This window comes from Strix uralensis, chromosome 14 (assembly GCF_047716275.1).
Source record: "Strix uralensis isolate ZFMK-TIS-50842 chromosome 14, bStrUra1, whole genome shotgun sequence".
In the NCBI taxonomy this organism is placed as follows: Eukaryota; Metazoa; Chordata; class Aves; order Strigiformes; family Strigidae; genus Strix; species Strix uralensis.
Genome location: NC_133985.1, coordinates 16,093,389 through 16,119,693, shown reverse-complemented (window position 1 = coordinate 16,119,693; position 26,305 = coordinate 16,093,389).

Below are 26,305 nucleotides of genomic sequence, written 5' to 3'. Positions count from 1 at the left end.
TCTGGGAGCTGCAACATGGTGAAGAGTATCTGTGGGCTAAAGGGATAGGACACTAAAAGTGCAGTGAAGCAGGAGAGTGGAGAAAAAAATAACTAATTAATGCTTATTGAATAAAACTATTCTGCTCTTGATCTGTGGGAATTAGATTTAGAAAGCATTAGATTTAGAAGTGACTTGAGCAAACTCATTTGGTGGCATGGGTTTTGGTGTAGCACTGAGGCTGGTGGTGTTTGCAGAAGCACAGACACCAAGGTCATGTCTTTGAACTACATGTGTTTTTGATGGGAATAAAAATGAAAGGTGTTCCTTGTGTCTTTGAACTGGTATCAAAAACAAGAACTAGAGGTCACTAAGTGACAGTGAAGGAATGGATGCACCTGAAATATTCGTGACAAAAATTTCTTCAATTGGGCAGAGCTTGGTACTGCACAAGGAATCAGCTGCCTAAAAAAACCCTGCAAGAAAACACTCAAAGGGAGCAGAATGGGCTTTGTAGTAGGACAACAGTACCGCAGCATGTAAATTAAATCTGGTATTGTGTTTGGAGTGATGGCCAGGCTGGTGTCTCAGAGGTCTGCTGTGGAGAGCAGCAGCAGCAGCTGTGTCACTGGAGGACACCAAAAGAGGACATGGGACCAGAGAGGTCACCTCCATACTATTGGTAGGGGATGGATGCTCCTCTCCCACACAGCTGGTACAGTAGAGAGGACTGGTGAGGTGAGAGGGGTGATGGGAGATACGTTAGAAGTTTAGTACTTGTTTCTGTCTTCCCCCTGCTCTTTTACAGTTTGTCCTGGAGTCTTCACTCTTGCAGACATCTTGGGTCCCTGCAGTACAGCTGCTTGGTATGCCAACATCCCTCTGTGCTATGCCAACATCCCTCTGTGCTGCGAGACCGTGATGGGCATGTGTCCGGTCATCTGAGGGAGAACAAGGGCTCCCAGCATGGGGCTGTTGCTGAGGACGTGTCTGCAGCAGGGGGGCCTGGGGCAAAGAGACTGCCTGAGATAAAGACATCAGTCACAAGGAGGATGTTTGAGGTGGCAAAAGTGAGCCACATATCTTGAAAGAGTTTATAGAAGTCAAGTATCTAGAATGCCCAGTATTTTTTCCCTACTCTGGGCAGCAGCACAGTGCATGGCTGCAACAGGACCCCTTCTGAGACCACTGGGTGTTTCATCCATCCAGCCCCAGCTATGGCTCTTCACTTCCCAGGTGTTAAAGCTCAGCTGAAGTAGAGCCCCTCTGAATTTAGCTGAGCTTAAGGGCATTGACTGTGGATCTGTTGTGGGTTTATTCACACTTCCTGATCTTTCCTGGCCGCTTACTCACCCTTCCCTGTTACGTCTTCCTCCTGTCCGTGATTCTGTCCACGTTATCCATCCATCTAGGAGGAGTGTCATCTAGAAAGGGCTGTCACTCTTGATGAGTGACAAAAGGAAGGGCATTTGTCCTTTTGTCTATCAGTGTGATAAGCAAATCCAGTGCCAGTCATTTGCATGCAGAGAGGACCGTTTCATTAAGAATTTCATTAAGATGGTAATGTTTAATGTTTCCTGGAAAAAATGAGTTTTTAGGTTGTTCAATTATATAATTAAAGTCGGAGAATTAGGGAAGATTGCAAGCTGCTTGCATAATGTGGGCAAGTTTAATGGTAAAACTTGTAAATAAGTTCAAAGGAAATGAGCTTTCTTTGTTGCCTTGAATGGAGTTTGTCTCTTGCAAGGGTGAGGGATACGGAGGAGGGCAGATGGGGAGTTAACAGGCTTTGACAGAAGAATGTATGAGCAGACAGATCTCATTTTTCCTCTGAGTTTGAGCAACAGGAGATAGGTGACCTGGTAAAACACAGGCAGCGCTGTTAGACAGCCGGGCTCAGCCAGCCTGCTGCGTGAGCTGTACCAGTCGGCTCTCTGGAAATCGTGCCTTGTGGAGGCTGAGACTTAAGAACATTTCTTCCACTTTATTTAGCACAGTGTTAGGTTATAATGGCATTGGCCTAGTATTTTGCAAACTTACATTAGTTGTTCCCTGTGATCTATCTCTGCTCCCATCATGAGGGGGGTTGAAATGCTGCACGTATGTTGTGCTAGAACTGGCTGCCTGCTCTGTGCGTGTGGGCGCGTGTGAAGGAGGAGCATCCGGTGCTGACCTGAACGAAGGCCAAGAGCACGTATATAACCAGGCTTGTGAAGCGGAGTCAAGGTACGTGAGATGTGTACATGTGCGTGTGGATGTATATATGGACATATCTACACACATACATAACCTATATGTATATATATCTGAGAAGAACAAGTTCAAACACTGTAGCATTAAGCCCTTAAGCTAACAGAATATGCCCTATCTGCTTTGCTACAGAATAGGTTTCCTTCAGGTCTAAGCTTAAGGCAGCAGGAATGGTTTAAGAGGGATCCTTTCCCTCTATAGGGGACAAACTCTTAGAGATAACTGTGCCCCATCAACACTTTCCACTGCAGCAGCTGAAGTCCTTCTGTCTCCCTGGTTTGTCCAAATCCTACTTGCTAGGAGGGGCTCTCCCAGTCACCCCATGGGTTTCCCAGAGCACTAGAGGAGCTGAACCTGGAGTGCATTAGCATCCAGAGGGCTCGTTAGACTCCCTGACTTCTGTCATGCACCAAAACTAGTTATTGTTCAAGTGGGGCATCTGACAGGGAGCTGCTGTGCTTCTCTCTGATGAGGATTGCCAGCTCCATGTAGTTGTTCCAGAAGATCTCCGAATCTTTTTGTAGCATACTTTAAATGACAGTCTTGAAAAGCGACATAAAAAGGGAATTTATTAGGGAGAATTCCCAACAGAAGCTCAAGCAGTATAACACCTTAAAAAGAAAATGGTGACCTGACAATGCTGCAACAATGTCATGGATTATGTGCTTCTCCTTTTAGTGCTTTATATAGCTTATTTTAAGGAGATGACCGTTTTGGATACACCATTATTCTTTATAAGGAAGATCTATATTTGAGTGATTTGAGAATAACAACTGTTTCCTCCTTATTTTTTTTTTCTATTTTTCACAGTGTTCCAGTTCAGTTCATTGCAGGCTTTTATTTTGTTTAATTTGTGGATTTTGAAAGCTGGCCAGCATATTAATATTTCATAAAGAAAAACATTTATATGGATTAATTTATTCAATACTCTATTCCTCATTCAGCTTGTGAAAGATCCACAGAAATTTCCTTGAATTCCTTAAATCCCCTAATTTTTTCCTCCTCAATATATATTTTGCAACCACACCTCGGGTTGTGGGGTAGTTTGGAGCATTTCATTTGGAGTATGCGGTGACGCTACATTTCTGGACGCAAGACCAGGCTGTGTATTGGCTAGTGCTAATATTTTGGTCTTGGTGGCAGGGTCCCTGTAGCCCCCTAGTAAGTTTATGCCTCAATATCTATTCCCCGTTCTTGCAGATTAACGCTTCTGATTATTTTTTTTTTCTTCCCCCTAACCTTTGTGCATTCAGCAAATCTCAGTGCATTGACAAGAATGATGCATAGGTCTTTCATTATTATTTATCTGTAATGTATTATGAGTCAATGAATCACATATTTGCCTTCTGCCTGATAAATACTTGACTGCAGGGAGAAATATACCCGGTCATTAGTAGTCAAAGAATGGTACGTCCTATGAGTTTACTACTGGGTCAATAAAAATATGTCTAGGCATTATGCTGGACAAAAGGGGATTACTGGGTTATTGAATGGGAGATGAGTGATTATCGATTGAAGTATTTGTGTTTTGAAATAGCTTTGAATAAAAACATACTGTGCATGTTGTCACTTGCCAAACCTTTGGGTTGTCTCTGGTAATAGAAATACTCCTTTTGTGTTGCCCATTAATAGTGATGTTATTCATCAGTTAAGTTTTGTAATGGAGCTTGCCCATAGCATTTCAGACTTGATTCGCTGGCTCTGGCTTCTTTCCAATGAAACTGTGCAAATACTGGGATTCACAAGATCCAGATTGTGCCATGTGGATTTGCCCATTACCTGTGGGACCAGCAAGGGCCAGCCCGTGCCCTACAGTTCTGCCTGGCAATAACACAGTGATCTGGAGCAGCTCTCTGCTTTATCACCACTCTTGATTTAACATTTCCATATTTACTGTCATCATAGTGTTGAGAAGAGTGGGAATGTGTTTTCCTTCCCAAATTCCCCGAAGGAATTGGCTTTCTTACTGCAAAGTAGTTGAGAATGCTGCATAGATGGGGAAGATTGATGAGCAGTAAGTAAAATATTTAAAGACGTGTGTAAGACAAGTTTGCATGGTATCCATTTATCATCTTGAGTGGATTTCATCTCCAAGCTGAGTTCAGACTTTTAAAGGAGAAAACAAGAGCTTTTGCTCTTGGAAATGCAGCTTTAGAGAACTTCAAGGAGCAGCAGTCACTGCAAAATTAGTCTATCTCTGGATCTTTATTGAACTGTTAGTCGTTACACGTTTATTGCTGCAAAGGCTTGGTTGCTGCCGATGGCAAGAGGGACACAATCAGACATTTCAACAGTGTAATAACTCTGGTGTGGAGGCAACAAAGTTGTTCCAAGGTCATGTTGTCACATCAGAGCAGGCTGTTTTCTGCATCTCATTTTTATGCCCACACACAAAGAGACACTTTTCTGGCTGATATTTATAGAGAAGTCCTACAGTCATTTTTAATTATGCACAACATACTGATGCCTGCTTCACTGATCATAATTGCAGCTCTGACCTGTTTTATTTTGTGATTTAGATGCCTTCTCTTAAGCATTGCTCTGGGGTGTGATTTACAGTGGCAGGTACTGGAAGTGAGGAGACAGCCATTGATAATGTAGCTTCAGCTGGTGGAGGTTGAAACGTGCTGTGGGCTGTCACTGAAGGGCTCCTACATGTTCTTGAGGAAAGTGTTGCCATGTTTCAAACAGCTGGGAGGGAAGAGACCAGGACCTGCCTGTCCCATCCTGCCCAGATGACCTGTCTTGTCCATCCCCTCTGACTTCATTTCCCCTCCTAGCATTTCCCAGCATGAAATGTTCATAACCAAAACCTTCACACTGTCTATTCCTGCTGAAAGTGATTTTTTTTTTTTTTTTTTTTTTTTCCCCTGATCTGAGTGACTGGTCACGCAAAGGCAGGTCCAGGAACAACGTGAACACTCAACCATAGGCAGTCGTCTTCATCGTGGTGTCCAAGAAGAGTGTTCCAGCACTACTACAGTCTCCCTTCCTTTTGTAACATTAAAGATTCACTAACCAGAGAAATCAATTTCTTGTAAAACAAGGAAATGTGGGAAGGTGGCACCTCATAAGCAGCAGCGCTCCCAGCCTGCGTATCATAGCAAAAGCACCCCCAGGCAGTGTCTGGAAAGAATTTTTTAAATCCCTTGTCATGTTGTTATGCCACTCATTCATTTACTGGCAGAGGTGCCAGAAGACAAGTCCCTTGGACCTTCTGCAGTGCTTGGCAACAAAACCTTTGTCACCTAATGCTTTTAAGTGGTTATCTAGGGCAGGAAAGGCCTGAGTGTTTGGGAGGGAAGATGACCCATTTCTATCTTTCAGAAGTCTTCCTCAGATGGAAGCTTTGCTAGCAGGGATTTCTGCTGGTGGAAGAAAGCTGGGAGACAAGCAGCCCCCTGGAGAGTGGCTTTTCTATGGAGCACTGTCTGCAGAGCCCTGTTACAGTCACTTTATTCCCTTTAAAAAATCAAGGCTTGCAACTGCTCTTTCATTGCAGGAAATTCCTACCATGTTCAAATCTACCATAACCAGTGCATCAGGACATGGCCCATCTGCACGTGGACCCTGTGGTGGTTCTCATCAGCTGAGTCTGGAATCCTGAACCCTAAAAACGATTAATCCTGTGTCCTGGGGATACAAATAAGACTATTCTAGCTGCAGCAAAGGCTTGGGATATTCCACAGTGTGAAAGGATCCTAGTCAATAAAGTGTACCAGGCTCCCCCTTGTCAACGGGCAGATACAGAGTAGGGGCTGGTCCCTGTATGTGCCATCTGAACTGAGAGCAGTTCAGTTCTTGCTATGCATTTTTTTTTTTTTTAAAAACCCAACAGACTTAATATTTCTTCTGAATTCTTCACTTCATCAAAAAAACCAAACCAGTGGTGGTGGGGTAGACTGGAGAACCACATCTACAAATGGCTAAGAAATCTAATGAAGAAGTAGTGATGAGAAAGGTGGCTTGTTGCTTGCTTTGGTTCTTCCCTGATGTCTATTTGACTGTATTCCTCTCCATGGCTACAGTCTGCCTTTTTTTTGGTATGGCTTTCTCTGGTATTTTAAAGAAACATGACATGGCATAACTCTTGTAGGAGAAGTGATGTTCAATAATGTAACACTTTAATCGCTGTTGAAGTGTTCAGCACAGGGCACCTAATAGCCCATTGGAATGGGCTATGGCTTTTCTCACCTTCAGGTTAATGGTTTGTATTGCACTTAGCTGCTCTGAAATGGGTTTAATGCCATGTGCTGAATCTAGTTTGGAGAAGAAGCCATAGCAAGAGAGGAAATGTTGAGAGGTATTTGAGCTGGGTTGTTGTTTTGTTTGGTTGGTGTTTGGTATTTTTATTTTTCCTGATGGGAAAAGAAATGCAGAAAGTGTTGTCCTTATTCTGTGGCATTCCCAGGCTACTTCTGCTGATTTTTTTAGCAGAAACTGAAACAAAAGCTCCCCTTACCTTGGTGTATCTCAGCAATGCATCTTTGTCCCAGGTTCACTGCACTGGCAGGAGGGAGATGGGAGCAGCCATTCACTCCACGCTGACCTGAAGTGTGAAATTCATTTTATTTAAGGTACTGAGTTGCTGTGATTGTCCCTACTGTGTGAGAGCAAACAGTATGGGAATCCTCTGTGTCCTCTCAGCTTCTCCAGTTGCATCACATCATCTGCTCCACAAAGCTTGTCAGAAGCTGCAATGCTGTACAGGGACTTCAGTGGTGCGTTTTTACAAACCAAGGAAACAAAAAGCTCTGCCCACCGACATGCTGAATATTGACAATTTAGGTTATAATAACAGAAGGGTGAATTCAAGCACGGTCTTGCTTTTCAAGTAAGATCAAGCATCCTCAGTAAGAGATGAAAAATATGTGGAGTCCAAAGCAAACAAGTAACAACCTTGGACTGGCGTTTGCCTCTCTCAAAGCCGCACCCTGCAGCAAAGACCTTATGCTGTGGTTTCACCCAGGCAGAGAGTCTGGCCTCCGTGTGGGTTTGCAGACCCGACTGCTCCTTGACCTGGTTCTTAACAAGGAGGCAGTTTGTCGGTCTTAGCGGTGGCTGGACCTGCTCTTAATGGGCAAGGGTGTAAAATAAAACCGATCTGTGCCACCCCAGCTGCTTTCCTCCTCTTTCTTGGGCTCTTTCTCCATTGAGGCATGAAGTCTGCAGTTTCCAAAAGCAAATGCCTCAGTCTGTGTCTGATCAAGCTGCATCACAAGTGGCAGGTCCTCAAAGCAGATGTGACAGCTACAATAGGGCATGTCACCCAGCTGGTGCCGTCAGGACCTGGCACGACAGTCACAGTGCATTGCAGGTCTGGCAATAGGCAGAAGATCCCCTGAGAACTTCTCAGCACAAAACCAGCTTATGAATGATGAATCATCAGTGCATGAGCACCGCACAAAGCACACGCGCCAGCTTGGCTGAATTCAGTATCTGCTGTTCACCCTGGCTGACGCTGCAGGGAGATAAGTGCTGCTTACTGACCTGAAGGGGACTATTACTTGTTGACTTTGCAGAATCCTACCTGTTTCAGAGCCTAAACCTACCCCTTGGAGCATGGTGTGATGGCACCGTGTCTGGGCAGATCTCATTTCAATCGTGCAAAGGAGGTGCAGGCTCTGCCTGTCTGTCCTTGATGTTGGGAACTTATTTCAGATGGCTTCGCTGCTGGGTGCTCATACCATCTCTGGAGCACTGCTGATAAAAGTAACCATGTGCAGAATCAAACTTGATCAAATGGGTTATGTAGGTAGTGAGTGATGATCTATCTTGAGGAGTTAAAGCCTGGAAGGTTCTTTTTTTTTTTTTTTTTACTTAGAACTTGGTATCCAATGTGTCCCTGCTACCTTGTTTGAATCAAGTGGGAGTTATGTGGAAGTTATGAGGCAAAGGGATTTAAGCACTTGGCTGATCTCATGCAAGAAACACTTAATTGCCCTTTGGCTTCTGTCCTTACAACCTCAAAGTGCTTCAAGGCATCAGCATGTATCATCTGTCCCTCTGCATAATGAAAAGAAGTCTGACAGTTTGGATAGATGTCTTTTGGTATCGGGTGCTGGTATGAAATGGGATAATAAGAGTGTGATGAAATCTTAGGCCATTTCCTTTGTTATCTTGTTCAGCTGGGAGAGCGCTTTATTTTGATGCATGTTTCCTGCTTTTACCAAAAAACATTTCTCCTTCATTCTTAACACTTGGTATTAACAAGTCAAATGAGGTTGGCAGGAAGCAGAGAGCAACCCTTGAACTCTGGTGCTTTCTTGCAGTACGAGTGCTGCAGACCCATATTGCGTGAGGCAATGTTGTCCTGCCACAGACTCCAACTTGGTCCTGATTCAAATTCACGTGGGCTTCAGGTTTTGAAAAAAACCTTTCTGGGATAACCTGCCTCCATCACCCTTGTTGCAACTTCTATGCTGGGATGTAGTTTTTGGAAATCACCAAAACGCTGCCTGTTTGCATACCATTAAACACTGGGGGCACTGCGACTGTCAGGCTTTTGGTTCCAGAATACAGCAATATGCTGACAGCAGAGGGTTAGGAAAGTGGTAACAACATCAGCAGGACAACTGTGTGAGGCTGTTAGGGGTTGTATATGCATGGAGAGTGCCTTCCCCAGCTAGCAGAAACTGCACGGCTCACCTTCCCCTTCCTCTCTGGCAGTAATGCGCCATCAGCTGAAAGCCAAGAGCTGTTTATTGATTATTACACACCGTCATTAACCAGCACATGCTGAACGGAGTCATTGAAGTAGTGAGTGAAAATCTGACTTTCGACTCCTGGGACTGATTTTCCAGGAAGGTGAGAGCAAACCTGTGTCAGTCAACAAATTGGGAAATCCCTGATGTGTCACACATCACTGCCAGCCTGTGAAGCAGCTTGGGAGGATCTGATGCAGAAATACGACCTATTAGCAGACCTCATATATTGTCAGTGTTCTCATGGATGGCCCAGGGTGTAAAACTAGCCAGGCAATACAACAGACTGCAAGCCTGGCACCTTGAGAAAGTTCATCTTCTGGAAGCATCCAGGAAGGGGTGATGTTATGTTGAATATGCGGCCATTACAGCGCAGCAACTGGTGGCCCAAAAGCAGCTTGAGCAGTGGTGGTGTGGTAATTGCCAGCTCAAAAGGAGGAGGTGAGCATGTAGGCCGGCAGAGGAACAGGACTAGGTTTCTTTTGTTTTTGTTTGCAGAAACGTGAGCTGTACACCAATTAGATGAATCCTTTCAGTAGTGGTGCCAGAGTTCTTAGCTTCACCCCCGTGATCTCCAAGCCAGCTTCTCAGGTGGTGGGAGTGGTGGTTCTGAGGCTGTCACCGCTGCTTGCAGCTCATCACCTGAAGCCACCTTATTGCACTGTAATTGGCAAGAAAACGTGCCAGTGTGGACAGGTGTTAGAGCAGCTTACTAATTTTTATCAGACGATAAATGTTTTCATTTATTCTCGGTCGTAGAAGAAGCCTTGGTTACTCTTTGGAAAAATTGAACAGAGATAATAGGTTTCCGCTAATGCTCCTCTTCTATCTTGCTTACTCAGAGCTGGTCCCATCTCTACAACAGGGAGACCGGCTTGTCTGTTGAACATATCACTGCCAAAGCAAACTGTGGAAATCTAATGATATTACACATTGCTCTCAAAGATGGAGAAAACATTTGTAATACTCTGGCTTATCACTAAGCTGCCCAGTCATGAAAGAAGCAGCAAGCTGATGCATTCAAATAATAATAATATAAAAAAAAAAACAACAGAGGAAGAGAAAAATGTTTTAAGAAATCTCTGCTTGGTGCTGACTTTTCCTATCAAAAAGACCAATGCTTTGGCTTAGGTCAATATGATTGTAATAGCATCTCTGAGATGTAATTTGATGCAATGTTCATGGAGGTATTGTTTGGTAAGTTTATTTTACTTTTTCCCTACCGATCTCCTTCCCTGTTCCATAGTTACACTGAAAAAATAGGCATTATATGCACTCTCAATTATTAAGTTTTTATTCATGGCAACTACCCACTGGTGAGCTTTAGTAACAATTATCTTCCTGCAAAAGTGTAGGACTGCATAACAAGAGATTAGATTGGTTTTGTGACTTTGCAACCAACTTTCTTTCTAACCTTGGGTGAACCTTTTGATCACAATTATGTCCCAGTGCACCAGTGTTATTAAATTTAATAATAGAATTTAAAATAAATATTGTGGTATTAATGGGTACTCTGACATAAGCCTGCCTCTTTTTTTTCAGAAGATCTCAAATCAGAGCTTTCACTGACCTTGGTGGCAGCTGACCTTTGTGTTTTGAGCTATTGGGTTACTTCATGCCACCTTTCTTGATCATCTGAACCAAGCACAAGCCTTCAAATGGCCGAGAACTGCAGGTCATGAACAATGTATGGGGCTGAGGGAGGCCAAAGCAACGCCTCTGCTTGGAGTGGACACCACAGCTCCTGCTGCATCCCTGCAGATGGGTTGCACAGGATGCGTGGGGGCTCCAGGGGCATCCAGTCATGGACTGTGGCCGTTTTGGTTCATGTCCATCTAGGGCTGTAGGCATGGCCTGGGAGCTGCTCCCCGTCATGTCAGGAATGGTATGTTGCTCAGGGTTGGGTAGTTTCTGGTGTTTAAGAATTAAGAGCCTCATGCTAAGCACGGCTCTTGGCCAAGGTGATTTTGCAATGCTTGTGTTACCTCTGTTGATGGATTTGATGCCGTTAACCAGATTGAATTGCTGTCTTCTGCCAACAGAAAAAGTGAAAAGACCTCCAGGGTGCCCAGTGTGTTTGACGTGAAGTTCACAAAGATTAGAAATCATTGCTGCAGCCCTCGTCTGTCTTACCTTTTGCCATTCCTGTCTCCTTAGTACAACAATATCCAGATAAAGATGTCTGCTAGGGAAATCTCCTTTCCAGGTTCTCCCTGAGTCAGCTAATGCACCTACCCCAGATGTGCAGTTGATAACATGTGCAAGGTGTAGCCAAAGGGACATTCTCTTGCTCCACCTCCACATTTTGCCCGATTCCTGTTTTAGGAGAGGACCTAAGGTTGCAAAGGGGGTTCCCAGAAATGATCAATCAGCACAGTGAATCCTGTTGCTTCCTCCTCATCACTCACTGGAAGGGGACACCGCATTCTAGATACTGGACTTAATTGCTTTCTGAATGGCAACACATTAGGTTTAATTACCCATAAAATTGAAGTACAGATACTTTAGGTCCGAAATAATTTTCCAGCTCAGTAATCTATATGTGGCCAAACTCTCGGCACAGTGTCTTATGTTTCCAAAGGCATTTCAGGGTGCAACAGTTACGCATTCATCCATCAAAACACTTTTACCTGGAAAAACACCTTTTGCATTTGGCAGTTTTTTGATTGCAACCAAAAAGCAGGAGTCTGGCTATTGGCTAGCTTGCAACTGAAATAACTGCTAGGATTGCTAAGTAGATGTAAAATTCTAATGTCAGAACAGTGGTGTTAGCTTTTATCTTTTAACTGATTGCTCTTGTAAAAAGTAGAAGTGGGAAACCCCAAGTCCATTAAGATAATTGACATGCATCCTCTTTTAACTCTATTGATATTAAAAGAAATAAGCCAGATCAAATGCAGAGAGAATAATTACAGAGAAACTTTAATCTACCTATGAAATCTTGTAAAATTAAAAGAAAAAATAGTTCTTGCTCCTATATTGAAGTCATGAGCTCTCTGAATAGAAACAGGATGAAAAGAGGCATCCTTAAAGATCCTATGTTTTTTTCTTTATCTGTTTGTTTTTTCTGACCTCCTGCTTCCAGCCATTGGGTTCTCCTGACTAGGGTCTATCTGGGACAAGTGTGCTTGGGCGCTTTCAACTGCCTGAGGTTTTGTAAAATGTCATCTGCTGCGGCTGCATAAAGAACCAAATTGGGCAGCACTTAAATTTCATTAAAGCATGACTGGGATGAGGCTTGACAGAATGAAAAAAGGACCCTTCTACCATTTCTTTTTGTGTTTGTTGTTGTTGGTTTTTTTTTTTTTCTTTTCTCTTTTGCATACAGGTCTCGTATCTGTTGGAGCTCATCAGTACGAAGCCCCACACACATACCAAAGGTTTCAGCAAGGGCATGTTGTTTTTTATCTGAATAAGAATACCTGGAATTATATAGCTAGTATTAGCAGCATTAAGGTTTTTAAAGAGATTGAGAGAGAACTCAAGTTTCAGGGGAAAAAGTCCTAACCAGTGAGAGTTACGAGCTAGCTGTCCATGAACAGGCCATACCACTGGGAGTCTGTAGCAATGCATCTTGCACCTTCAGCTACTCACTATAGAATAATTCCTCCTTTGTTTGAAAGGAAAATAGTAGATCCTAGTCTTGCCCCGTTTAGCTGTGACTCTGTTTCCATTTTTTCCCCACAACAGAGCCTGTTATTCATGATGGCCCTGAATTCAAGGAATTAAATAAGATAGGTACAGGCTAGGTGAGCTCAAGCACAAAAGTATATTAGTATTTCCATGGTGGCTGGCTAGGATTCTGCTTGCAGTGAGCCGCAGCTTTGCTTATGCCTACTCTCTATCTCCAAAACATCATGAGCTTTCTTATTGCTTTCCCTATAAATCATTCTTTGTCGAGCAAGCTGCATACTTCACTGAGCAAAAGCTGAACATTCCCTCCTTAATCTGGAGTATATATTATTCTGCTAATGCTCATATGGCTACTTTTTTTTTTTCAAGGTCATTAGTCACTCGCCACAATGGTAAAATGTGATGAACAACCCTGTGAAAAGTTCAATGAAATGAATAACTAGCTTTAAACTATTTTATGGAAAAAAAAAAAAAATGGCAGTAGTAAACTAGGTAGTCTGTGTCATGTAGATGAATTTTCTGTGATTAACCTTGCAAGCCTGAAATTCAGTCTTCTGCATTGTTCTTTAGATACCTTTGTGAAATTACTCTAATGATCAAGAATTTCCTTTAGTATTTTCTTGTACTCTTTAGTTTCTCAGATAAGATACGGGTGGTAACTGGAAATTTCCCTGCTTCTGAGAAATTATGCTAGTCCTCTTGTGTATGTATTTTTAATAATTTCAGAGCTTTCCCCCATAAACCACAAAGTAGATGAGTAATGAACTGGTTTGAGTTGGTGCTGTTCTACTCAATACTCAACATACTATGATGAAGTAATAAATTCACAACAAAAAGGGCTTGTCATAGTAGTGATATAATGAGTCCCTGGTTCTTGAGTGAGAAAGACGCTATAAAGATATCAACCCTGATGTTTGTATTTACTTATTCAGATGAATAAGTAAATAAATCAGGTGCAGCTGGTTTAAGAAAAAAAATAAATTAGTTTGTTAAAGTGGCCTTCAGCTTGAACTAAGAGAATAACCCATGGCATGGTACAAGAAAATGATCCAAAACCTTGCTGTGAACACATCAATCTTCTCCTGTAGTGACACAAAGTATTAAAGACGTATTAGCTGTGTTCTCTAATGTAGAGGTGGCCAGTGAGACCTGATTAGGGTTAGTAAGTTGCTCTGAGGTTTTGGGTGAAGGTTGTTCTGGCTGGGTAAAACACTGCACTTACGAACAGAAATAGAAGTGGGTATTAGTTTTTTCCCTGCTGCCTTTGAAGGCGTTCAAATTCCAATGTTTTCAGTTCCTGCAGATTTTTGTTTCTTTAACCGCAGCAGTACACACAAAAGTGAGGTTTGCTCTTCTGGGAAGGCTCAGCATGAGTACGCTAATCTATTTGAATCCCAAAGGCTTAGTGGGCTAAGTCTTGTATGGATCTTGATTCATTTTTGCATAAGAATGAATTTCTGCTACAACTGTAAATGAGTAGCAACTTCAGTGTTACCTGATTTTTTTTTTTCCTTATGATTATATTCTAAATCTTATGTTATTTCACTTTATACATGAAGCTCTTCAAAAGGATGTTTCAAAAATGAGTTACTTTGTATGGAAATTTTTTTTTTTCTGCCCGTTATGTTTACACAAGAAGTCTTGACAGCATAACTGGAGAGTTTCCCATATAACTGAAAGCCTAGAGAACAAGCAGGACTAAGTTTTTGCTTGTCATGTCTAAAGCCACTGTAATTTTTGGAATATGGAAGGTTCAGGTTTTTTGACTGTTTATTGGTGGCAGCTGCTATAACACTTGCATTCCTTCCATTTAAGGCACTGTGCAAAGGTAAAAAGGCACTTGAGCAACTTGGGATATTTTGGTGGACTAGCTGATGTCAACGGAGTTGGGAGATATGAGGGGTAGAAGGATCCTGGTCACTGAGGTGACAGCGTAGCTGTAGAGGTGACCTCCTCAGAGCTGGAGGGGGTGGTACTCTGGCTGGGAATGCCCAGAGCAATCACTTCGTAGCCAGATATCATCTCCTTTGAGTCTTGTTATTCTCAAAATGTTATGTACATAATAGTATAGCCATGTAAATAAATGAAGGACAAACCCCTGATTTGATGGAGCCAATGTGCTAAACCAGCAATGTGTTGGAGATGACTGCTCCAGCCTTGGAGGGATCAGTGCTGGCCGGGGCCAAATGAGCTGCTCTGTGGGCAGGCCTGGTGAAGAAATACCTCTATTTGTTTCTACTGAGGTTACAAGTGGCTTGAGTTTTCTAAAGATGGCTTCTTGTTGTCAAATTATCAGTTATTATACTGTTGTTGAAATGCTAGACTGAATATCTCAAGTGCCACTTGAGTTGTAGCAGCAGATTTGTTGGCGAGGGATGGAGACAGCGAGAGAACACAATGCTCGCCCAGGGAGAGGTTGAAACTGTCACTTCGTTCTTTAATGGAGACAGGAAAGGTAATTAACAGCTAGCGTTGTGTACAGATTTGTATTTCATGGGGAAGATGACTCATTTTGGCTCTGAGCAAGTATGAGAATGAAATTAAACCAACGCCTGGTGCTATGCCAGCAACTTTGGCATTTTAAAAATATCTCCCCTCTGTGTCCCAACACAAGCTCACTATATTTTCAAAATCAGTATATGCTTTGTGGGAGCAAGGCTTTCCAAGCTCTCTCTGTAGGTGAAATATAGCTTTTATTTTCCTACTTGCATCCAAATTCATTCATTTAGTAACCTCACTGTGCACTAGCTGTGTGGTTTTTATGTGCATCAGCCTGTTTCCATAGAGTCTTGAAATTGTACCAGCTCAAGGTTAGATTTATTGGGGCAGTCAAGAAGTTTGCAGAAGAGTGCGTTGGGCAGGGCTGGCTGAACAGTATACGCTGAACATGACATGCAGAAAGGCAGCAATTATTCATTCCATTGGGATCGTGCTACCTAACAGTTTTTCTCCTGCATCCTGGATGGCCAAGATGGCTGAATCAGACTATGCCTGGAGCTTCTCTCCATCTCTAAAGGGTTTTGGGGTGGTTTTTGTGTGTAATGGGTCAATGGGATACTCCAACAGAGAGCTGCAGTTTATGCAGCAAAGTTTGGGGAACAGTGCTGTGAGTGAAATGGAAGACAAACCGCAATATTTAGAGCGATGTATTCTTTGCTCAGTGGTGTGGATTTACTCTATTTGTTATCCTTTTTGGGAAGTGACCCATGACCAAGGTCTCCAGTTAGACGTGCCTTGTCCTCGCTTCCCTGCCTTTTATTCTGTAAGTCCTCCCTTTTTTCTCTGAACAATATATTTCCATACATGTACCGGCTGAGGGGTGGCTGGATACCATCACCAGTTCATGGAGAGACTCTTAAGTCAGCATTCGGGTCTACCTTGGCCAAGGATCAGTGAGGAACCTTGGTGGTCGGTGGGATGGAATAGGAAGAAGGGAGTTACCTGCATTCTCAAGGAGGCAGTTGCCCAAATACCGTGTTGTGGCAGATAAGAGGGGAATTACTGCTGAATAAGCCACCACCAAGTTAGAGATGGGGGGTAAGCAGCAGCAGCAGCCAGCTGAGGATGGCACTGTGTTACCTGCTAGATGCAGAGGCCTCGGGCAACCATGGGACTGTGCCTCTGTGCTGCCCACGGTTTCTCCACAGTCACTGTGTTAACACTGAGCAAGTGTTGAACAAATGAGTCACAATTCCAATATGCTTTATTTACCTTTCACAGCTGTAAAGGACTATCCAGTGCCTTTTTACTACTCAGGCAAAGTAATAGATAACCAGAAATGAGACATATTTTGAAATATTCAAATACACTCCAATGTTATCTTTATGCTGTGAAGTTTTGTAAAAGGTGGTAGAGGACCTTGGTTTTAAAATTTTATTTATTTATTTTTAAGGAAAAACATCCATAAATAAACCTCTACTGATGGACTGATTCATTAGCTCCTCCCCTGCTCCTTTCCAAAATAGATCCAGCCCCCCATCAGCTTTACCACAGCAGGAGCAAAATTCAGATAATGAGGGCATGAGGAAAAGGTTACCAAACAAAGCTAAGGGAGTTAAATTTAGAGAAGAAAGAGCTAACAGGTGGCCAGAGAAAAGGGAGGGAGGAAGACTTTGGAGAAGCAGTGAATAGAAATGTGATTGCATTTGTTATGAGGTTTTTATAGTAGGGAAAATGTTGGGAATAAAATAAACTCTATAAAGAACTATTTAAAAATGTATTGTTTGCAGAAAACTGTAATCAATCTAACTGACAGTCAGAAAGGTCTATTTAAATTGCGGGGCTTTTCTCCCTTGCACTCTTACCAAAATCAGCTTCAACAAATTGGGAGGAGCGTAGAAACAGATACTGAACTCATCCGCTGACAAGTTAAACAATTTCTAAGACTGAACTGCATTTTGTGCCTCTCCCTTTCCTTTATTTTGTGGTATTATCTGACCTGATTTTGGTCCAAGGGTTTGTCTTGGGACGTTAACACCAAGATTCAAGTGCCTTTCAGACTGTTGCTTGCTTGTGTGTCTTCATACCAAGTTATTTTTTTTGCCTCAAAGCCAACTTTTATCAAAGGAACAGTTTAAAACCAGGGATCTAACACAAAGTCATCTACCCACTGCTTTCACTTGGCAATGATAGCTTTGACTGCAACTGTGCTCTGTAGACTGATTCCTAAAACAGAGATTAATTGTCCATGTGGGGGACTGAGATATATCTAAAGAAAGAAACAGAAGTTTGGCCAATATGCCCTTGGGCTCACTTATGACGTTGGAGGATATTTTCTGAAAGAAGAATTTGGTTTGCTCTGTGTGACAAGAGTGACTTGGTGACTAACTCAATGCTGTATTTTTTTAAATTGGTACCGAGGCTTTCTTAGTTTTCTGTTTTATACAAATTTTGAAGACAAGTCTATATCTTGGCCACAAAACTAGTTTCCAGGGTTTTTTAGACAGGAGAAATGGGATTTATCTTTAGCATTACTCATCTGCAATGCTGCTTTGGTCTATCCATCAGTAATGGAATGAAAGGGATTTCCCTCCAGAAGTACCTAGCTCTTCATGCATGGAGTCTAAATGAATTTTCATATGTAAATATTCATGTTACAGGTATTTGAAGTTGGACAGATGATTCCCCCATGAATTTCTCACTGTACTAAACTGGAATTTGGGAGTCTCAGTCTCACTACATTTCAGAGGTTTTTGTCAGTATAGTGGTATTAAGCCCTTAGGTAATATATTATTGTTTCTACTTAGTGGAAATCCTCTAAGGATTACTTTCTTTCTTCTTGTAGAGTTTGACTAGATTAAGGAGGTGTATTATGACAACGCTGTATCACTACTTGGTTTTATTTGAAGGAATAACTTATATTTCTACTGTTCCTGGACGTGATCAGTTGTGCATTGATATGGCCAGGGTGCTTTTATGTCACCTAGATGTGGCCTGTGGCTGGTGTGTCAGAACACAGCATTATCCTGAAGATGACACTTCAGTCTCTTTTTATGATTCAGGGACAACCTCTAGAATTTCGTCTTTGACATGATGGCAAGAAATATTGATTCTGAACAGTAGCATTTAGATAGTGACACAGCCATTGTTACAAGGACAATAACAAGGGTTTTTTTCTGTCTCCTTTATTAATCCCTGGAAAGCATAGCACTGGCTACCTCACTCAGCTTTAAAAGGGAAAATGCAGCAGACAGCCTCTGTTCTTCGCTCAGCAGAAATATTTTTATTTTGGACATCCTTCTTATTCAGAAGATTGGCCCAGCCTCAGATGGCCTTTTGTTCTAATTCTGCCCTGACTATTGAGGGATTGACTGGTTAAGGATATCCTATCTAAAATCAGTTTGATTTGCTTGTTGTTTTTTTTGTTTGAGTGTTTTTTCCACTCAATTATTATTTTGAGTTTGAAATGGAGCAAGGCACCCTGTTGTACAACTTCTTTTAAAGTGTTTTCTTTCCCAGTGCTAAAACCAAATCTAATTTAAACTCTTTTCTTCACTTTAGAGGTTTTCCTGATCCAATCTGCCTGTCCTTATTTAACCAAATCAGCCTGTTTCAGATTACCATGTTGCTAATTATAGTATTGATTACCTTTTCCTCTCATTCATTCTTTTTTCAGGCTTGTTAACTGGTAGCTTGAAATTCTGCAAGGGGAGTTTGCATAGCGTACCCTTGAAATTTCACTTGGAAACTATTACTTGGACAGTTACTTTAGAGGCATTCTTGGAGGTCATTACAGTTTTTGTCAAGAACAGTTTAATTCTCTGCCATTTTCCACTTTTGTTATTATTGTGGATTGTCATGGGAGCAGGTTAATTTGGTCCAATTTCCTCCTCATGTTCTGTCCCTCATCTCATGAATGCAAACACGTGAAAGCTGGACTCTGCGGAAGATTAAACCTGTGGTGACAAGTAATTCCTGTGACAGAGGCTCTAATGAGAAGAGAAAAAGACCTTAAAATATCTTCTTTCACTTAATAAGGATAATCTAAGCAGTGGTATGAAAACCACTGGAGGACAGCTAGACCTGTCTGCTAGTCATGTTATGAGCCACTATGGGACTGGCCTTTGGGCATGTACACATGGGGAAGTGACTCCATGGCAGGCAAAATTAAAGACCCTCTCTTTGAAAAGCAAAGAAAGATCCTCAGCAGTGATCTGGGAGAAAATGGGTTGGTGGTCCTGCTGTCTGGAGGCTAGTACTGCACGTGAAGGGTCAACTGCAATCTTCCCTCCACACTGTCCTCTGCCCCTGCTCACTGCTAATCTGGAAGTAGCCATCACCTGGTCAGACAAAGCCTGTCTAGTGGCAGATGCGTAGAAAAAGGCACAAGAAGTAAATAGACATTGATCCTGTCTCGGATAAACCTTTCCAGTTTTTGGCAATTGCTGCTTCAGAGGCTTTCAAGCCATACCCTCAGGTGCTAAGTCTTCACGGCTTTGTCTAGTCTCTTACTAAATTCTTTAAAAAACCTTTGTCTTGTGCAATAACTTGAGTCAAGGAGTTCCATAAATTATCTATGTAAAAAAGCACTTTATTTAATTTGTGTTAGACATGCTGCCTGATCATGTCATCAAATTCCACCCCTCACACTCATTTATTAAGTTGGGAGTAGTTGCCTTCTCCCTACCTTTCCACTCCTGGTTTTACAGACCTGTTGTTCTCCACTCCATCACTCTCCCACCATACTCTAGGGAGAGCCCTTCAGGAAATTCAGACCCGTTAAATAGAAGAGGTCAGCCTGGAGCTGCTCCTCAGGGTCAGATTCATCAAGCAGTGCTCTGGACCTCAAAAGCAATGAATGTAGCACTCTTATCCACGATATTGAAAGAGGCTATTTGTAATAGGAAGCATTTACGATAGTCTTGCCTTTCATACATACAACTACTCAGGCAGACATAAGCATGTTTTTTTAGAGTAACTTTTGTACAATGGGAAGCAGTGAACTTGCTGTCACTCGCCAGAAACACCTGCCTATCACCCTAGGGAGAAAATCCTCACTTTCTGGGAGTTTATTGATGGCAGGGCTCTGACTGATAACTAATTCCAGCTCTGGGTTTCTCCTGAGACTTGTCTCTTGCTGGCTTATCCCTTGACCCATCCCTAAGCTCTAGTATCCTTTGACCAGAGAGGAAAATGAAGCAGGATTTAAAAATAGATGCCATATTTCAGTAAGATTGCCTGGTATGTTGTTTAGATGTGCGTGTGAACTTAGCTCAGCAGGTCAGTCAAGCCTTCCTCCTGTCCTTGCATCTCACTGACTTCAGTAAGAGCCAAACACATGTAAACCATGTGCTTATGGTTTGTCCCTGGTTCAGGATGAGAGCGGTCACCTTGCAGGTGGCTCAGCTGTAACCCTGTGCCTCGGGTCTGCTGGGGCTTGGGAGGCTGGAGGTCTTCCTGGTCCTGACCTTCTGGATGGTAAAAGTGACTGCCCTGCTCTGTACTTCCAGGCTCACAGTTTGTCAGTTGGAGCAATAAGTGCTCTGCCTCCTTGCAATCTGTGGCAAAACATCCCTGTATAAGTTATAGGTGTTGCTAAAAGCTGTCATGGCAGCAGCTTGGAGATTACACATGCTATCTGAGAGGCTTTTGTTGTTGGAAACTGGCTCGTTTATATGTGAAGAAATCAGAATTTTTATAAGCAGAATGTTTTTTCCCAGGTCTGGATGCTCCCAAAAGCAAGAACGTTTCCATCGGGTATTAAAATCTGGCTTTTGCTTTCAGCAGCAGGCAAGGATGTGTGTTATTACTGTACTTGGACAAAATGTCACTCAGGATAATACAGAGCTGCAGACAAGCATTGCTTTAAAAGCAGGCCCTTGTCTCTCTGTATTTCCTTCGCACACTGAATGTTTGGCTAAGCTCCAGGAACTTTCCAAACACAAACAAGTATTTATGTATTAAGCCTTTTTATCAGGCTACGCTCTGTCTGAGCTGGGATGTGGGCAGCCTTTCTAATAAGGTGTATGCAGAATTGTTAATGGCTTTCCCATCAACCCATGCAGCAAAAATATCAAAACTTTTAAATATTAAAACACTAAAAGTTTTTTTAGAACTAAAGTACTGTCTTCCTTCCACTAAATAGTATTAGAAGAATGAGCTAATTTTGGGTTTGATAACAAACACTAATTTTTTTCCCTAAGTAAATGGATTGCTGCATGTGTATGGTGAGAGTGTGAAAAGCAGGTTGAAGCTTTTGGATGTGGCTTGTGCCTGGTGCTGGAATGAACTTTGGCAGCACTGGTCCATCCTCGTCCCCTGGTCAGGGTGATAGTCCCGCTAGCTTCCAGGTAGCAGGTAATAACCAAACTAATAATGCTTGTGCAGTTGCCAACATAATATAGCCAGCAGTTTAGGATTTCTAAATGCAGTTCCAACAGAAATAGCACTAGCTCCTTTTAATGGCAAGGATGAGTGGGAGTTGGGAATGGTACGATGCTGTGTCATGTCTGGTCCACCAAGCCAATGCAGTGGTTGACTGCCCTGGAGCAGTTGCAATCACCCTGGCATTTCCAGTTGATGAAGTTTGAACTGCTGGTGCTCAAACTGAGCTTGTTGCAAACACTAGTAAAGGATTTCAGGGCTTTTACTGTGCTCTCTTTTCTTCACTAGACTCACTGAAATGAAAGAGATGCATTTAAAATATGTATGTTTAAATATGTAGACATATTTTAGATTTGAAGATGCAATCTGTTGTTCGGTCCTTAGTTTACGTGTTTTATGTCAGTGGAACGATCTCCAAAATAAGCTACTAACTCTGAATGCACACCACAGCAAAACCTGGCCTCAAATAGTGCCTTGAAATGAAGTCTCATTGGCTGCAAGATGTGCTTTGTCATATGGACTCATTTCCCATAGATTTATAGGTCATGTCCTCTCTGCCCTTAAACAGCAGGAGATAGTCCTCAAAAGAGAAGTTTAAGTGTAAATATTTGCCTCTTTGGATTCAAATTTCACTTGCATCAAATAGCATCTGAAATGATCTTGTTCATGTTTTCATCAAATAGGTAAGCAGAAGTTATTGAGTAATACCCTGTATCTCCATGAGGAGTTCAATAGACGTGAGCTGCACGTGCGCAGGTGTTAAAGAGGACAGGATCGGAGTCACGCAATTGCATTTCCTATGCTCACCTCACCGGGATCCTTCTCACTAAAACAGCTGAGAAAGGGATGTGACAGTGGTGGGGAAAAATTAGCAGTGAGCTCTGGAGAGCAGGAGTGATGGTGGTAGCTGTTCAGAAAGGTGGGTTAGAAGCATCCACCAGCTCTTGCCTGTGTCCAAATTGGAGGTTTCCGAGAGCTGTGTGGGGAGGACCTTTCCCATTGAGCTGCTGTAACAGAAATGGGTTTGTGCTGAATGAACGTGGCTTTGAGTAGTATTCTTTGATACACCACACTGTTTCTGGGAAAATCAAATTTTTGGGTTCAACCACAGTTCATTTTTAAAACTCTAAGGTATACTGGAGTTCATCATGCCTCTCTTTCCTTTCAGGAGTATTTATTTATTTTTTTCTCACCCGTGTTTCTTGCTGGTCCATGTTAGCATGCAGCTCTCCTTGCATCTAGAGATGAAACAATCCTGTATATATGACAGGACTATTGAAAGTAAAAAGGGGATAAAAGAGTGATAGCTGGGAATAAAGCCAACGTTGTGGTTTCTCAAAAAGCATCCTTCTGAAGTGTAAGTGCTCAGAAAAGGCACCAGATGTTGTGTGTGTGTGTATTTTTAATACAGCTTTGACTAGAGCGAATTGATAAAGATGGTTTTCTCTAGAAAAGGGGATTTGGGGCAGGTAGGAAGGGATGATGAGCTGAAGACCAAATGCTCCCCTTCATTTGTACTTCCTCTTGTCAGGGAGGGGAGGAACATTTCAGCCAATTGATCTTTGGGCCAGAGCAGCTGTGTCTAGTAGACAACAGACACTTTAAACCACAAGTTTCTTTAAACTCTCTCAGCATTAGCCTTTCTTCTTAAATGAAGAGGACGTGCCCTTAGCATCTGCTGTGGCCTGGGATTGTGTTCTCTTGTGCGCTGGGATCCCTTTACATCTGCTTGAACCTCCTCTGCAGAGCAGATCTCCAGGTCTGCCAAGAGTGAAGGAAAAAGTGACACTCAGACAGCTCTACCCATCCCACTGTTTTGCCGAGACTTGCACAGGCACTTCAGTTTCGGGACATGAGGAGCTGCCAGGGTTTCTTATGTAAAGTTTGGCTTTTGCAGGCCTGTCTGCAAAGTAGGTCAATGCTCAGGGCTGCAGCGGAGGTCAGATTGGTCCCTGCAATCCCAAGGTTGATGTTGGAGCTTGGCAGCCAGTTTCAGTCCTCCCAGGGACCTCATCCTTTTCTTCCTCTTCCTCATTGTAGCAGGGCAGGGGCTCTTCAGTTCCCCCCAGCTGACTAATGCACTTAGCATGACCCCTGTGCACCTCTTCTTCAGCAGAGACCTAAGGCCAGGGAGAACTTGTAGGTGTGACCTAGGTCACGCTGGGACGAGTACTGATGCTCTGTGCTAGCAAGCCCCATGTTAAATGGTTTGCAGACACGCGGCTGACATGACCTCGCAGAGATCAGAGAATCTGTGGCAGGAGAAGTTTCTGCTCAGCAGCTGTGAATTATGTGCGTCGCCAGAGCCGTGGAGACTTGATTCTGTTTCTGAACACGTCTCTGCTGGCAGGATGAGCTGTGAACAAAACAAGGTGCTGGGAAGGAAGGGAGTCAGCTCAGTAGTTGGGGAAGGCAGAGAATTTATTTACTTAGAGTCATTTTTCTGAACAACTCAAATTACAAAACAAAGATGTTAATGCTGAAGTAGCCTGACAATTGCCATGGGGTCAAGGAGCCACTGTGCTTCTTGGTGCCAAATCACTAATGCTCTGTGCAACTTTGAGTGAGGCAGGTCTCCCTTTTTGTGTCAGTCATTTCTGCTGTATGAGAAAAGAGAAAGATGAGAAAGGGAAGGAGCTGGAATCTCCTGGAAAACCTAGGAGACTGCACTTGGAACATGAGCCATCCTGGGGCACATTAGCAATCTCAATGTTGTTTGTGGGTGCATTGTTAAGGAAGTGTTTCTAGATAATAGCTCTGTTGCAGTTTTTCTATGTAGAAAGGTTACTTAAGCATGATTTCTCCCAGGACATTTAGTGCTTTTCTTTTCTTTGGACAAACATAGAAGGATAAAATGGATCCATCCACAAAAGCCCCAAAAGCTGCTGCTTTCACCAGCAGAGCTGGCTGTCACCTGGGATGGCCAGGAGCATCACTCATGGAGCATCTCAGTAATTGGACTTTGCCAAGGAAGAAGTAAATAAAAGGTACCCAGTGAGGATTGCTCCAATAGCATGGATTTCACAAATTGAAAACATATTAGCTTCTGACAGCTCTCTTCTTCTATAGACAAAACAACTACATTCCCAGGAGCTCTGTGCTTAAAGTTTTAAACCTTTTCCCTCCTGGTGAATTCTTTGTGCATCTAAAGAAGGCTCCTAGAGCCTGATTTTTACACTTTTTTGCACCTTGGTTTATCATTCATAACAATGCCAGGCAGGCTCAAAATATGTCTTTGCATCTGATCTGGCAGCATTTCACATCCACTTGGCACCGAGGCATGTCTTTGTCGCCTACTCCACTGGGTATGAGGCAGTAACAAATTTGGCCCTCTAGATACTTCTTACAGTTGAACCCAGGGTTAGATGTATTCTCTGGTACTCCGCAAGATTTCAATTTGTTTATTCTTTACTCTGCTCATCTTGCATCTACTCTTGGTGTGTGCTGATAAAATTGAAAAGAAAAACTTTCTTAAAGTTTTGAAGAGAAAAAATGTCAGGTGCATCTTAGAAACAGAGTTCAAGTTTATGTCTGCTCTGTCCTGACAGGCTGTGCACAGCATACTCTAGACTAGGAAAGGTTGGGAGGAAGGAGACTAGTGCAGTGGCTAGTGTCTCATAACAGCACTTTCTCAGGCTGTTAGAGAGAAAGCTCAGTGCTTTGCATCAGTCTGCCAATATATAGTTGAGTCAATAGGTGCCTTGTTTTTTTAACTCTCCACATGGATGAATTTGGCTCATGGGTTTTCCAGTAAATCACTAGAAAACTATTTACGACTTGGCCTTCTTTGTACAACTTCTACTCCAACTGCCAGTTACACCAAATAGAAAAACTGACAGCAGGGCAGATCTATGCTTCTTGTCTTGGAATAAATTGGGGCCATTTTTTTTCTAGTAATGGGTCACAGCCAGCCCTTTCCAGTATCTGCAAGAAGTGGAGGTAGGTGCGAGGTCATCCTGTTAACAAGTAGAGATGAGTGGAGCATGAAAGACTCAGGAGGCAAACACAGTAATCTGCCAAGCTCTAGCTAGGCAGCTTTGGGGAGAGCTTTCTCTGCTTGGTTTGGATCTTGGTTAGGTATTGAAGGGAGAGAGGCCCAGGGCTTACATTGCTAGCTGAGCTCTGGCCGTCAGGGATGCTGGCAATGCCTGTGGGGCAGTGCTGAAGGCAAGGGTTGCCTCTTGTGGGAAAACTGATTCAGTGTTGGCTTTTGCACAAGGTGTGTGGGCAAACTGAGCACCTCCAGCTACTTCTGGATAATTTGAAGCCACCAGACTTCCCCCTGCTCTGAGCTTTGCCAAGCCAGCCTAGTTTGTCCTGGTTCTGGGAGTCAAATAAATGGGTTGGTAGAATTAGGTAACCACCATGGTACAAGCACTTGCTACTGATGTCCTCCCCTGAAGGGAGGAGAGGAGGAGGCTTGGCACAGTCCTGTGTTGCTGCATTGCTAAAAACAAGTCTCCAGCCTGTTTCAAACCTCAGCTGGGCATCAGTTGGGAATACTAGAGGAAGGAAGCTGAACTCCTGGGACAGTGTCACCTAGCTCTGGCTTTTAAGCAGCTGTTCTCCAACCAACATGAGAAATGCTTTGGTCAGCCCATCACCTCTTTCTTGGCTGCAGGAAGCATCAGTGCAGTCTGTGGGGACAGAGAAACCAGAGAGGAATGAATGAAGGATGTGAGGGAAGGATTTTGCATGACAAAGTCATGCACAGAATCGATTCAAAAGCAGGTGCTGAAGACCAGTACCTTTAGGGGAACCCAGGGAGCCATCCTCACAGCCTCCGCTGTCTGGAAAGGCAGTTTTTATACTGTGGCACGCAAAGAAAGAAACGATCAGGCCCCTTTCCCCTATTCTAATGACAATGCTCAGCTCTTAACACTTCAGCTGTGAATAGGCAGCCCCAGCATAGGTTA